Consider the following 16,014-nt stretch of genomic DNA (forward strand, 5'->3'; position numbering starts at 1 on the left):
CATCACACACAGAGCAGGGCCCATGGGGGGGTTGGGACGCCGCACCCTGTCACACACAGAGCAGGGCCAATCAGGGAGTTGGGGCACCTTCCCCTGTCATGAACAGAGCAGGGCGGATAGAGAGGTTGTGGCCCCGCCCCCTGTCACACACAGAGCTGCAGGGCGATCAGGAGGTTTGGGCGCTGCCCCCTGTCACGCTGCTCCAGGGGCCAGGAGGCCTCGTGGCTCCGCTGATCCCAGTGCTAGGAGGCCTCGCTGCTCTGCTGATTCCGGTGCTGGGAGGCCTTGCAGCTCCGCTTGACACAGGGGCAGTGAAGCCTCGCTGCTTCGCTGATCCTGGTGCCGGGAGGCATCACTGATCCTCTGAACCCGGGTTCGGGAGGCCTCACAGTTCTGCTGATCCCGGTTCGGGAGGCCTTGCAGCTCCACTGATTCCGGGTTTGGGAGGCCTCGAGGCTCTGCTGATCCTGGGTTCGGGAGGCCTCGTGGCTCTGCTGATCCCAGTGCTGGAAGGCATATTACCCTTTTACTATATTATAGAGGCCTGGTGCACGGGTGGGGGCCAGCTGGTTTGCCCTGAAGGGTGTCCCGGATCAGGGTGGGGGTCCCACTTGGGTGCCTGGCCAGCCTGGATGAGGGGATGATGGCTGTTTGCAGCTGGTCACACCCCCTTCAGGGTGGGGGTCCCCACTGGGGTGCCTGGCCAGTCTGGTTGAGGGGTTGAGGGCCGTTTTCAGGCTGGTGGGTGACTGAAGCTCCCAACCTCTCCTTTTTTTCTTTTTTTTTAATCTGGGATTTATTTACCTTCTATGGCTGTCACTGGAGCTGAGAGCTGGCTTTAGCTCTGAGGCTATGCTCCAGCTCTGAGACCTCGGCTGCTGAAAGCAGGTTTCTGGGCTTTGTTTACCTTCTGTATTTGAAGCTTTGTTGCGACTCCAGCTCTGAGCCCGGCGGGCTTGTTTAGCTTCTATATTTGCAACATAGTTGCTTAGACTGCAGCTCAGAGGCCAGCAGCGGCAGGCGGAGAACCTTGGCTTCCTCCGTTACTGAAGCAAGCAAGCCTCCTGTTCGCTTCAGCTGCCTGGCTGCCGGCCGCCATCTTGGTTGGCAGTTAATTTGCATATCTCGATGATTAGCCAATGGGAAGGGTAGCGTAGTTACGGTTAATTACCATGTTTGCCTATTACTAGATAGGAGGATTTCTTGCTTAGGATAGGAAACCCCTATGACAGCTAACAAAGTACAATATTTCTACAATAATAATTATTATGATGATGTTGAAAATTGCAAGTGCCTGCTTTGTGACAGCCAGAGTTCTTGTAAACATTGTAAAAATAGCAATTTATTTTAGTGGATAGTATTACTGAAGGTTGGGTACTTGGCTTCCTTCCCCTAATCCTCCCGACCCTGGTGATTCTGGGGAGGTAGGCCATGTTTATAAAGAAATAATTTACTTTGATGATGATAAAGGTTCTGAACCATGAGCTACCCTCATCAAAGAATGGTAATGGTCACCCAACAAGAAAGGTACCTTTATTTACCTGTTATCTTTTGCCATCTTAATGTGCAATGATAAAGAGTTTTGTTTTCCCTTTACTTAGATGAAGTTGAAAGACAGGCTAGGCCAGTGGTCGGCAAACTCATTAGTCAACAGAGCCAAATATCAACAGTACAACGATTGAAATTTCTTTTGAGAGCCAAATTTTTTAAAGTTAAACTATATAGGTAGGTACATTGTTATTAACTTAATTAGGGTACTCCTAAGCTGGCCTTTACTAAAAACATCCTCATTTTATAATAATAAAGCCACCAACACAAAATAATTACAATTCTTACATTGATGACAAAAATACCTGTAGGATTTGCAGCTGGTTGGAAAAATACAGGTAACTTTATGCTTCAAGTAGGTACTTTTGTCACCTGGGAGCGATTTGCAGACTGACTAGCACTAACCACTGCACAATGAGACTGCTGACTGACTGGCTCACTCAACTCCTGCATGAATCGCGTGCACCTCCCCCGCGCTGCCTATCCCACTGCCCGCCTGTTGCCGCGTCTCCCGTCGCCCGACCAACCAACACCCCCCGCTTCTTCTAAGGCCACTTCTTCAAAATAGACTCGCCCAGGCCGAAAACCGACTTCTGCGCATGGGCCACGAAGTTTCAATCGCACGATACGTGCGCACCTGCATGTGGTATTTTGTGGAAGAGCCACACTCAAGGGGTCAAAGAGCCGCATGTGGCTCGTGAGCCCGAGCTGCGGTTTGCCGACCACTGGCCTAGGCCATCTTAGTCTTATCCTCTCCCCTCACCCCCACCCCCAAACTCTCATATAGTAATTAACAAAGGACAAATGGGTTTTTCAGATTTAAGTCTTTCTTTTCTTTTTTTTGCTTGAAAGATGGCCACTTTTTCTCTTCCCTTCAGAATGTTGCCATTTTATTCAACGCATTCCCCAAGCCTCCTTCTCCCAGCTCAAATCTTGTGCTGGAGCAGAGTTAAAGCCACGCCACATGACCAGTAAGAGCGGTGGCTTAAGAAAGGGGTTCCCCTAAGTCAGCTGCCAAGAGCTCAAAGGCCAGTCCCACTGCCTATTCCCTCCGCTGGGAGGGCCCACCACTCTAGGCCTTGAAAAGCTATTTACAGTGGGGGGACACTTACAAGTGTCGCGACTAATGAGTTTTTCAAGATATGAGCCGTCTGTCTCCCCGCCGATTTTTTGCTTTGAGTTGCGAGCTAAAATTCGGGTTACGAGCCAGCTTCAGATACCCCACCGCTAGTTGGTGCAGCGAACGTCACAGTGAACGCCACAACATCAGCCCAGCATCCCCTGTCTCACTCGTTCACAATTGATTTGACATACGAGTAATTTGAGTTATGAGCTCCGTCACGGAACGAATTAAACTCGTAAGTCAAGGCCCCACTGTATTTCCAAAGCTACACATTTCCATTCCACCACAACAAAGCTTTCTCAGAGCACGCAACACAGCGCCCTCTTCCCCAGTCCCTAGAAAAACAGCACCACCAGGCCAGCGGCTCTTCCCCAAGCGTGCCTGCCGCAACCCTGGTCCCCTCTGGGGACCCCAACCGGGGAAGTCAGGCAAAGGGAGGCTGAACCCAGGGCAATATTCTAAAGCCCGGGAGAGTGCAGACTGCCCGTAAGCGGAACTTCGCCCACTCACCACCCAAGTCCTGTAACACCACAGCCAGGCCGGCCACCCGAAGGGGTTGCAAGTTTCAATGCTCCCTGCAAAAGTCTATCGGGGCAGCTGGGAACGAAAGGCAACCCCCAGTCCTCTGGCAACGCTGTCCCTCCTGAATTAGACATACACACCCTGGGATATCTGTTTCCTGTGCGGAGAGAGGGAGAAATGAAGGATGGGGGGGGGGGGGGGCCTAGGGACTGTGAGGGAGTAGAGTGTGGCGATCTGTGAGGGAGTAGAGTGTGGCGATCTGTGAGGGAGTAGAGTGTGGCGATTTGTGGAGGGAATGACTAAGGGCCTGGTAAAGTCAGCTCTTTGCCGGGGACAGAGCTGGGTTTAGGGGCGGCGGGCCTGCCCAACGATTTGTTGTCAGTATCCTGGTCGCTGGCCCGCAAACACCCACCTCCCCCAAATCATCGCAACCGGCCAAGAGGCCCCTAACAGCCCCAACCCCTTGGCAGAAGGAAGAAACTTGTCCACGGGCCTCCAGCGCCAGGGGCTGCGGTTTGCCTCTGGGGACCACTTTAAAGGCCAGAATAATAATGATCATAAATAAAAGAATTAATAGTGTTTTGTTTCCTTCCAAGTCTTTGGGAAAATGAAATTCAGGTTTTCGACTGATCCGCTAACATTTATAGTCGCCTGTGGCGAAGCAGGGTGTGTGTGTGTCTGGGAGGAGGGGGGGCTGGGGGGGTTGGATTGGTGCTCAAGGTGGGGAGCCTGAGGAAGGTGCAGAGGCGCACTTCAGGGAGGGGGCAGTCAGGGGACCCGGGTCCCCAACGCCATTTGTGGGGCTGTAGTGCCCACCCGCCCACCTTACCTGTGGATGCAGTTTCAATGACAAGGGTCAGTGGTCAGGCAGGATTCAAGCCCAGCTCCAGGGGCGCCACTTCCCGGGCTCCCAGCAGGCCCCCACGCCCAGCCCCTGGCCGGGCTCTCCCCCTGCGGCGCCAGCCTCACCCCTTTGGTGTCACCGCTTCATCCTCCCCTTCCTCCTGATCCCGGCACCAAAAATGAAAACCAGACAGAGGCCGAAATCCAGACTACAGGCTTTGTTAGAGGAGAAGCACCTGCCAGGCTGTCTAGCAAGGGAGGACAGCAACTGGTGCAGGGGTGGGCACGCCTTTTGAGGAGCGGAATGGGAAGGGGTGGGGGCTTAGTGTACTCGGCGCACACTGATTGGTGCCTTCCTGTATGGTCCATATAGGAACAAGGGCTGAGGGTATTTGGCAGGTGTGGATTGGTGGTCCAATGTATAGTCCATATAAGGTACAGGGTTAGTCACTCAGGTATTTCTGGGCTGCAGGTTACCTCATACTCCGCTCACCAGTTGGGGGAAGGGAGGATCTATCACCTCCTGGTCCCCAAACCACTGGGACCTGGGGCCGGCCAGTGGCAGCAGCTCTTCTTGGGGATTGGGTGGCATGACCATGGCTGGCATCCCCAGGCATGGTGATGGCGACTGGGGGGATGGAGGTGTGGTGGCCGGACTGGCTGGTGCTCCCTGCTGCTGCCCCTCCCTCCCTGCCAGGACTTGGGGCTTGGGAGACTGCTGTGTATTCTATTCGCTGCCTCCACCACTCTGAAGCTCCTCCTTCTGTTGGGGGCCAATTGGGCCTGGCTGGCTGGGAGAAGATGGGGATGAGGGGCTGGGAGGTAGGGGGCTGGAGGGATGAAAGGGGAGGGGCGAGGGGGTGGGAGGTGGGGATGGGGGACTAGAGGTGATAGGGGGTGGGGGGTAGGGGGGGAGTAGGGGTAGTGGTGGGGGGCAATCAGAGCCTGGATCAGGCTGGTTGGCTGCCGCAGTGGGTGTCATAGCCACCAGTTGTCCCAGTCATTCTGGTCGCTCTGCCATCATGGTTGCTGGGCTTTTATATACATAGGTAAAATGTGGGCCCTCCGTAGACCAGGAGGAGTCCATCTCAGCAGATAAATTCCTTCTCGGTACTCACATAAAATGAATCTATTCTCTTGGGATCCACACTCTTTTATTTTTTTAAATATATTTTATTGATTTTTTACAGAGAGGAAGGGAGAGGGATAAAGTAAAACATCGATGAGAGAGAAACATCAATCAGCTGCCTCCTGCACACCCCCTACTGGGGATGTGCCTGCAACCCAGGTACATGCCCTTGACTGGAATCAAACCTGGGACCTTTCAGTCCACAGGCCAACGTTCCACCCACGGAGCCAAACCAGTCAGGGCGGGATCCACACTCTTATGCTCCTTTCCCCAGCTCTATTATATAATCCTAGCTACTACTGCTTCCTATGGAAAGATAATTCATTTTATTTTAATTTTCAAGAATACAAAATATAAATGGTCTCCACCAGAAATTGAGGGTTGGTGCTGTGGAGGCTGTGTGCATCGTTCACCATCACAGAACACTTTTGGTTCTATTTCTTCCTTCAGGTCCTTCAGTGCATCACAGTCAGGTGGAGAAACCAGTGAGAAATGGAGAGAGTCTCCCTTAAGTAGCCTGAAACTGGAATAGTGCATAGTAAGGAACTTCCTTCCATGAAAGGAGTTACCTATGGAATCCATGATGGCATGTGGACTGTATCTGCCCTAGAAATGTAAATAAAATGTATGTTTGTTCACCAGGCCAGTTGGCAAACTACAGCTGAAACCAGGCTTATTTCCCCGGCAGTTTTCTTCTTCTTTTTTTTTATAAATATGTTTTATTGGTTTTCTACAGAGAGGAAGGGAGAGGGATAGAAAGTTAGAAATATCAATGAGGTAGAAACACCGATCAGCAGCCTCCTGCACGCCCCCGACTAGGGATTGCTGGGGTCCAATCCCAGCGGGTCCAGGGGTCCCCAAAGGTGTGGACGGAGTCGGCGAAGAAGGAATGACACGAAGACAGCCTTCAGTTGATCAGCAGCCTAGTCAGGACCTATAGCCAGGATTTCCAGCCAAAGTTCTGGTCGGAGCTCTGGTTAGGAACTGATGAGGGTCTGATGAGGATCTGATGTTTATTGTCTTGTTACATGCGTATTTATACCAGCCGATTTTAATCCTGTCAATTTCTATTACAAAGGTTAGGGCGTTTCTTATCTCCATTCCAGGGAGTAAAGATTATGTAGCTTAAGCATGATTAACTACCCACCTGGCACTTAGTTAAGGGGTTTTATCTCCTCCCTAACTTCAGGGAAAAATCCCTACCTGGGGAAACAACCTTTCTCGGAGAGGTGACCTTGGTTAAAACACATAGCGCTAAGGGGAGCAAACATATCAAGAACAGTATGCCACATACACCAGGTCCCCCGAAACATACGCTGTGCAGATGTTTCTTCTCTGCAGCGATTGTGTCAAGCGGCAAGGATGGACCGGCTCCCGGCAAGGGATGTGCCCGCAACCAAGGTACATGTCCTTGACCGGAATCGAACCTGGGACCCTTCAGTCCGCAGGCCGACGCTCTATCCACTGAGCCAAACCGGTTCTGGCGCCCCAGCAGTTTTCAGTGTGTTTGGAACCTTGTACTTTCTGTCTGGGGTGTCCCCTTCCTCAAACTTCAATTGTGGTTTTCATAACCACCTCATCAAAGGGGAAGGATGAAGCAACAAAGAGACAAGGGGCCCCTGTCTCATATGAACGCTGTATGGGTAAGAAAAACATGTTCCTTGACCATGTGAAGGTCTCTGGCAGGGTCTGAAAATTAAACCGACAAAGACAATTATCAGGAGAGAAACATACAAATTTACTTAATGTAAGCTTCATATGACAGGAGTCTTCATAAGGAAATGAAGACCTGAAAGGCATGATTAAACCTGAGTGTTTTTCTGCTAGGTGTTATGAATGAAGAGTTGTGGGAAGGATATAATAAAACAAAGAGTATGCACTAAGTATAGAAAACTGGGAAACTGAGCAAGTCCTGTTCATTTGGCTTCTTAGTGTCCCTCTGTCTTGAAGATAAGGAGGCTGCTATCCTTCAGGTATGGGGAGGGCCTCCTAACCTGAGGATTTTATGACCTGCCTCAGGAGAGATGGTCAGACGAAGGGAGACTTTCTTGCTTCTGCTGTTTTCTCAAACACCTTAAAATAATTCAATTGTGCCAAGTTACTGTAACAGGACAACCAATGGGTCCAGGCTGCCTGCCTTATTGGAGCCAATAAAGCAGAGGCAGGGTTGAATCATATATGAGCATTTATTACTGTTACAGAAGACTGGAGAAAAACCAAGTTATGCTTAGAGAAAGGGAGTTACATTTTATTATTACATTCTGCTCAGGCCCAGAGAAAAATGTGTCTTTCGCATTCTGGGCTCCCCCCTCCCCACACACACACGGAGGAAACTCTCTCTATTTATACTTTTTCTAGTCCTTTGCCTCCCAAATTTGGAATGAGACTTCAGGGCCTTCTGAGAAAGAAGGCCTGTGTGCTGGGAAGGGGTCATGAGACCATGTCTCAAGGCCTGGCCTGGTGCCAGCACTGACAACTCTGTCTGGGGCATAGTTTATGGCCTCGCTGGATTGGGAGAAGTCTTATTTTCCTTATTATTTTAGCAAGCAAGTGTTTACAGAAGCCAAAATAACAGGGTTAAAATTTGAAACAGCAGTTTTTATATAAGATGGATGCCTCATTACAATACTGCCAGCAGTATGGGAAAGCAGCAGGTCATCCACAAAAATCTGCTCTCCAGCCCTCATAAGCCAGCTGCATATATTGGGTAGGACAAAGATTATATGGGGGATCAGGCAGTACGTTTTATTGTAAAATATGAAGCAGCAATGATTCAAACATGTGAGTTTCTCTTAGCCAGAGCACAAAATGACTGGATATCCACCAAGCTAATAAAAAACAAAAAACAAACGCCATGAAGACAAAGTCACATTAAAATCTCTTTCTCTTGATAAGTTCTGGTTTCCAGCTGACTGGATGAGTTTCTTCTGTCACTGTATCATCCTCTCTGTACACTTTAATGGTTTTATCAGCTTCAGCCGTTAGTAACCGACTTTCAGACTGATCAAAAGCACAAGCAAATATTCCTGATTCACTGTCCAAAGACCCAGGCTGCACAGCTGCATGAACTCTCTGGAAATTGTAGCCAGTTCTCCAATCCCAAAGATGCATGGTTCCATTGTCAGCTCCAGATACGAGCACTCCATCAGAATTTACTGTCAATGTGTTAATAATAGCGTTATGACCAGAAAGATTTTGAATGAAACTTCCATGAGGAAATTTCCACTGTTTTATATTATCTGGAGAACCAGATGCAAATGTGTAATGTCTTGGATGTAACACCACAGCTCTCACTGACTTTTTGTGATTTGTTAATGTGACTCTGGTTTTTCCAGCCACCAAATCCCATAATCGTATTGTAGTGTCGTGGCTTCCAGTAATAATTTGTGGTTCTGCTCCTTGACACCTCACTGTAGCAACTGCATTTGTATGTCCAGATAATGTATGTACACTGGCTTTAGTTCTCAGATCCCAAATCCGTGCAGTTGAATCACGACTACAGGTTACCAGCACATCAATTGTCGGGTGCAGATCCAAACCATACACTGCACTCAGATGTCCATGATAGTGCCTTATAACCTTATTATACTCAAGATCCCAGCATTTGACCTGTTTGTCTTCTCCACAGGAAAATAGGTATGGGCTCCTCGTGCTTACTATCACACCACGAACTGTACTAATGTGCCCAGTTAATGACAGTTTCAATTTGCCACTAGCCAAGTCCCAGATCTTTATAGTTCTGTCAGCAGATCCAGTAACAAACCACTGATTTCCAGGTTCCACAGCAATACATCGAACCCAGCCAAGATGCCCACTGATCACCCTGTAGAGTTTCCATGGCGGGTGCCACTGGGGTTTTGGCATTGTCGGGGCCTTCTTTGCCAGGAGTGCAGAGTTCTTGGCATTGCCACCCTCCATAACAGCCAAAGTCATCCCTGCAGGCTGTGAGCGGTCAGAGCCTCCAGCAGGTGCAGCACGATTTGCATCAACCCTGGCCTGAGAAGAAGGTAATGCTACAGCTAAGGACTGTGCAGCTGACTCACTTGGCATTCTTTGGATCTTAGTATCTGCTGTTAAAGCAACCCCAGGTCCCGGTGGATAGGGATGTGTACCGGTCACCAAATATTCAACTCCTTGTCCTTGATTTGCAGGATATTGTTTATGACCATAGGAATCTGATACATTCTGAGGACCTTTCTCTTTAGAATTTTCTTTCAAAGTAGGCATGTGCAACACAGGACCATACTCATTCCGTAGCTTGATTGCCATTTTTCGTTTGTGACTCTCTTCATCCAAAGGCACAGGTTTTCCATCATCAGCTACAAACCTGTCATGGGTCCTCTTCAATGACCTGAACACAAGTGTATGCACAGAATGCTTCTGTACCTCCTCCACTATGATGCTGCCGTGTTTTCTGTGCCTCCAGCAGCAAATAAACCAAGTTCTGTGTTTTACCGTCTTGCTGCATCTGTATTTATACCAGTTGATTTTAATCCTGTCAATTTCTATTCCAAAGGTTAGGGCGTTTCTAATCTCCATTCCAGGGAGTCAAGATTATGTAGCTGAAGGGTGATTGTTTGTAGTTAAAGTGATTAACTACCCGCCTGGCATTTAGTTAAGGGGTTTTATTCCCTCCCTAACCTCAGGGAAAAATCGCTGCCTGGGGAAACAACCTTTCTGGGAGAGCTGACCTTGGTTAAAACACATAGCTCCAAGAAGGTGAGCAAACATATTAAGAACAGTATGCCATATATGCCAGGTCCCTTGAAACATATGCTGTGCAGATGTTTCTTCCCTGCAGCGACTGTGTCAAGCAGCAAGGATGGACCGGCTCCCAGGGAATTCCCCCCCTTTTTTTAAATGATAGCCCATGTAAATCCATGGCCACCTCTAGGACTGGGTTGTTTAAGACTTGGAAGAAGACTGACAAGCAACGATAGCGAGCATATCTATAAACATAGCGGATGGAGTGCCTAGGGCTGTTGTCGGTAATTCTTAAACACAGATGGACCACATTCCAAGGTTAACTACCAGTCCAAGGTTGACTTCTGGGGGCAAGGTTGATTCCAGGTCCTGGAGAGGGGTAGGGTGTACAAGTCCCAGCCAGGTTAGAATGTGCTTTCTTTAATCAGAACAAATGATCACAGTTAACAGAGAATGATTTCTTATAACTAATAGCTAGTCTCCAATATTCTATTTCTGCCCCTACTCCTATATAATAAAAGGGTAATATGCAAATTCACCCTAAGTGCAGAACAAACAGTTGCTATGATGCACACTGACCACCAGGGGGCAGATGCTCAATGCAGGAGCTGCCCCCTGGGAGTCGGTGCACTTCCACAGGGGGAGTGCTGCTCAACCAAAAGCCGGCTCATGGCTGGCCAGTGCAGCGGTGATGATGGGAGGTGCTCCTGCTTCTGTGGCAGTGCTAAGGATGTCCGACTAAAGGCTTAGGCCCTCTCCCTGCGGGGAAGCAGGCCTAAGCCAGCAGGTGGACATACCCCGAAGGGTCCCGGACTGTGAGAGGGTGCAGAATGAGCTGAGGGACCGCCCCCGTCCTCCCCCCGAGTGCATGAATTATCATGCACCAGGCCTCTAGTAGTACCATAATTTAGGTTAGGGTGTCTTGAACCCTATCAACTTATCTCTTAATTTGGGAAGTGAAATCCTTCCACCTAGCTTGTTTCTTATTCTTAAAAACAAAATTCAACTTCCTAAATTTAAAAGATCTGATTTGATTTATTTGATGATTCATGAATTTGGGCAGCATCCAATTTAGCAGAAGGAGCTGTGAAGAGCTATATAAGGAGAGATTCTATAGGAAGAAAGGGCCCTGCAACCAAGGTTTGTGCCAGATGCTCTATTCACTGAGTCAAACCTGTTAGGGCAGTCCTAAGGGTTTTTTGTTGGTTTGTTTTTTAATATATTTTATTGATTTTTTAAATTGATTTTTTACAGAAAGGAGGGGAGAGGGGTAGAGAATTAGAAACATCGATGAGAGAGAAACACCAATCAGCTGCCTCCTGCACACTCCCCACTGGGGATGTTTTCGAAACCAAGGTACATGCCCTTGACTGGAATCGAACCTGGAATCCTTCAGTCCACAAGCCGATTCTCTATCCACTGAACCAAGCCTGCAAAGGCAGTCCTAAGGGTTTTAAGGGTGGAGATTTTAGTGGAGGTTCAAGGGGAAAATCTCAATAGACTATTCAGCAGTTTTACAGCTGTGTCCTTTCAGGGTTGTGGTCTCCACTGATTCGTGGGCCCCAGGGCAAAGGATCCCTATTCAATGAAGCTGGTCTGGAGATCAGCTGTGGCTGGTTTTGTTTCTCTTCTGGGTCTGGAGCTGAAATGCAACTGAGACCTAGATGATATCTCTAGGGAGGAAAGGTCAGGGGGTCCATACCTCCAGGGGAGAAAAGGTCATCCTGGGAAAAGGTCCCACCCTGCATTTTGTCCTTTGCTTGGCACCGGGTCTTTGTGTGTTGATGACTGGTACATGGCCATCTTCCTTGCTCTGCTCATGTGTGCCTACCACAAAAGGAATGTATGCAGGTGGTGACATTTTTAAGAAAGTGAGCATCTAAAAATGTTTCATCCTTGCTCGGTAGTATGGCTGAGTACAGAATTCTAGGTGAGAAGTCATCTTCCTTCAGAAATTGGAAAGAATTTCTTCATTATCCTCTTGTTAGTAACTAGTGTGGTTAAGGAATTTGAAACCATTGTATTTCCTCATCTTAGATTCTCATTTTCTTATATTTTCTCTCCTACTTTTACATCTGTGTGTGATTTTGCCTTACTTATTAAGAAAATATCTTTGACTTTATTTTCAAACCCTTTTTTGTTGTTTCTAATATAAGCTTCTAATTTCTAGGTACCGTTTTATGTCCTTTTTTGAACTATAAAGGAAAAAGATTAACTAGAGAGCTGTTATAAATTTTAAAGATTTTGTTATCTGATCTTTTAAAGCATATTTTAGGGATTGTCTTTCTGAACAACCCTCTTCATATATTTACCTTCTGTTGCTTCTGCCTCAGTTTCTGTCAGGTTGAAGTAAACTGAACCTCCTCCATCTATCCCCCCAACACCTTCCTATAGATGTGCTTCTCTCACCTTTTCCTTAAACCCGGATTTCTTTTTTCTTTTTTTAATGTATTTTTTATTGATTTCAGAGAGGAATGGAGAGAGAGAGAGAGAGAGAGAGAGAGAAATATTAATGATGAGAAAGAATCATTGTTCAGCTGCACCCTGCAAGCCCTACACTGGGGATCAAGCCAGCAAGGCAGGCATGTGGCCTGACCTGGAATTGACCTCCTGGTTTATAGGTTGAAGCTCACCCACTGGGCAACGCCAGCTGGGCAAACTTGGATTTCTTGAGTGAAAGTGTATGTCAGCCCTTTTCACTGTCTCACCTCTATATGTTAAATCTCCTGCAATCTGATTTTTACTCTCACTTCTCCCCTGGAAGTCTCTGAGACCCTTGTAGGAGGGGGGCTCAGGGCAAAAAGGAGAACAGCAAAGAGATGAACAATAGGAGGAGAAAGTTAAGAGAGCCATAAAGCCGTGCTTCTTAAGCTTTAGCATGCATTTGAGTCACCAGGGAACTTTAAAATGATGGATGAGAACCCCAGTCTTTGGTTCAGTAGGTTCAGGTTGAAGTTAATTATATCTAATCATATCTAACAAATTACCAGGGGCTGTTGAGACTGCCTGTCTGGAGGCCATGCTTTCAAGAACCACTTGAATAAAGTGCTGTGACACAGCATGTTTATGGCTATTCTTTATCCCCTACAAAAGTATTTCTTTTGTTTTGTTTTGTTAATTTTCACCCAAGGATATTTTTCCATTGATGTTTAGAGAGAGTGTAAGGAGGAGGGAGGGGGGAGAGAGAGAGAGAGAGAGAGAAAGTGAGAAACATGGATATGAGAGACACACACATAAATTGGTTCCCCCCAACACCAACCCCACCAGGCACAGGGATCAAACTTGGAACCCAGGTACTTGCTCTTGACCAGCAATCCAACCTGAGACCCATCGGTCCTCAGGTTGATGCTCTAACCACTGGTCCCAGCCAGCCAGGGCCCCTACAAAAATATTTCTTGATCATAATGTCATCTCTTTTTACTAAAAACAAGCAAGATTGCTTTTGAGTATTTTCTCATAGTTTCCAGCTGAAAAGGGGATGGAGAAGGTTGTACATTGAAGAGGAGTGAGAAAAAGAAGATGGGGGCAGCTGGGGATTTGTTCTACTTCCTGTAGAAAATCAGCAGTTAATGTTGGTGCTCTTCGCTGGAATTCAGTACAAGTACTGGGGTGAAGGGCAGCAATTATAAATTTAATTAATCTCAGTTGCTTAGCAATGTTAGCTGCATTAAAAGGTGTAGCTTATAAAATGAAATTATAGATCTAAAATAACACACCCATAAAATATCAAGCTAATCAGCTGTTTATAACAGACACTTACTTCCTCTTAGAACAGTGGTTCTCAAACTTGGTTGCACATTAGAATCACCTGGGAATCTTTTTAAAATCTTGATTTCTGGGCCTCATCCTCTGGAAATTCTGTTTCTTTGTTATGGGGTGGGGCCACAACATTAATAACAAAGAAACAGAAATTCTGGAGGATGAGGCCCAGAAATCAGGATTTTAAAAAGATTCACAAAGGAAAAAAAAAAAGATTCCCAGGTGATTCTAATGTGCAGCCAAGGTTGAGAACCACTGCCTTAGAAGCATCAAAGATTTAGGATGAGCCAGGCAAGGAAAACTTTAAGGAAACTTTCTCAGTCAACGTAATTGGGAGTTGATCCAAAAATGGGGGAAACTGCCCTTTTCTGCTCTGCTCTAGAATGAGCCAAGTCTGGCTCACAAACCAGTAGTCATCTCTGGAAGTAGAATTTGAAAAAAAAAACCCAACACAAAAAACAAAACACTAAATTTTAAGGATACACCCATCGAGGCTCCTGATAAATTTCCCAGCCTAAGGGCCAGAGGGCATGCTTATCTCTTGGAAAGCAGCTGCAGAGTTTTCTAATTAGCCCACTAACAGGAATACTCCACCTTAAACTCTTTAGTCATCAGTAATTTGCTTTCAAATAGGCTTGTTGATTGGTTTACCGGCATTGTTTAGTTTAGCGCTTTCCCCACATTTCAGTGCTGTTCTTTCCAGGCTGCTTTGTAGCAACTTGTGAGTTTTGAGCATCACCTTCAGCTTGAAATCTTTGCAGACGGGTTCTAGGAGGAACTTCAGGCTGTGACTAGACTTGCAATGGATTCACCAACAAAGCTTAATGCCCCCTCCACTGGGTCATTTCCTCAGATGTCCAATGAAAGCTATTCAGGTAAGACAGATGCTGCCCTTTTTGACTACAGGGGTTGGGGAAGTGAGGAGCCTCCCCTCCGTCCTTAGGGGGATGCCTTCAGTGATTTAAAGAAGAATACAGCTAAGTAGGCCCCTCCCGTGGGGGAAAAAGCACAGGGGACAAAGAGGAAACACAAGAAACTTAATTTCATTTTAAAGCAAAGTTTATATAATTTTTTATTATGGATTTCAGAGAGGAAGGGAGGGGGACAGAGAGAGAAATACTCATGCTGAGAGAGAAGCATTGATTGTCTGCCTCCTGCACATGGCCCACTGGGGGTCAACCACGAAACCAGGGCATATGCTCTGATGGGGAATCCAACCATGGCCTCCTGTTTCATAGGTCTATGCTCAACCACTGAGCCATGCCAACCCCGCAACATTTTTTAATCTTGCCAAAATTTTCAGTATTAGCTTTCTAGCTAAATCTACCCTTTAGCAGTGGTTCTCAACCTTCTGGCCCTTTAAATACAGTTCCTCATGTTGTGACCCAACCATAAAATTATTTTCGTTGCTACTTCATAACTGTAATGTTGCTACTGTTATGAATCGTAATGTAAATATCTGATATGCAGGATGGTCTTAGGCGACCCCTTTGAAAGGGTCGTTCAACCGCCAAAGGGGTCATGACCCACAGGTTGAGAACCACTGCTTTAGGGGATATTGATAAACAGGAAAAAGGTGGCTTTCAGGTAACAGAAGAAAGGGACCAGTGAATGTGCACCAGGTCCTACACCATCACCCACACTACTCAGCCACCATTGCTCAGGATAATGTTTCAAAGGAGTGAGCCTGGGAGTGGGTGAGGCTCCCAGAAAAACTAGGCCACAGAAAGGAAGCAGGAAGGTGGGGACCTACTTAGCAGTATCCTGGAACACTGCTTCTAAGAAAGTCCTAATTTATATTGTAAGCCCCTTCACAGCTTTATTATCTGGCATGCATATGTGTGAGATATGCTGAATGGTTTGTGAGGGAAGAGCAAGAGTTAAAGTGGTTGGCTTCCCATAATATCGGATTTGAGTAGAAAGATTTACTACCATGAAAAATCTGGGAGTACCTGGAGAGGGTAATAGCCATTTCAACTTACTTCCTACTCTGCTTAATGCTGGGGAGAGACTGTTTTAAGTGAGGTTTCTTGGCTTTTTCACTAGAGTGGTTCTTTTTCCAGAAAAATTTAGTAGAGTTACAGTTACAAAGTTGAACTGTGGAAAGATTTTGACTCTTATTAATGCTTTACGTCCCCTCATTCATATTAAACATTTACACAAATGACAATGGAATAACTGCCAGTACCTACTTTCTGTCCCATAATCTTCCACTTGGAATGATGTACTTAGCTACTTTTGACGTCATGAAAAAATATAACATTCAGAACTAACAAAAGCAGGAAAGAGAAAGGTTTGAAGGCAATGTTTCCCATAATAGTGGATTTTAAAGCACGTTCTCAGTGTATGCCCTCCACTGTGCAGAGTTCTGGACTAGCACAGTAGG

General features: G+C 46.8%; 1 pseudogene; it reads right to left on the bottom strand.

The window, feature by feature from the left end:
• Positions 1-8,036: 8,036 nt before the first annotated feature.
• On the bottom strand, positions 8,037-9,496 carry LOC139005693 (pleiotropic regulator 1 pseudogene; annotated as a pseudogene).
• Positions 9,497-16,014: the final 6,518 nt, after the last annotated feature.

The sequence above is a fragment of the Myotis yumanensis genome, unplaced genomic scaffold, assembly GCF_028538775.1.
Source record: "Myotis yumanensis isolate MYYU_CA2020_CCGP unplaced genomic scaffold, mMyoYum1.0.hap1 SCAF_3, whole genome shotgun sequence".
Classification (NCBI taxonomy): Eukaryota; Metazoa; Chordata; class Mammalia; order Chiroptera; family Vespertilionidae; genus Myotis; species Myotis yumanensis.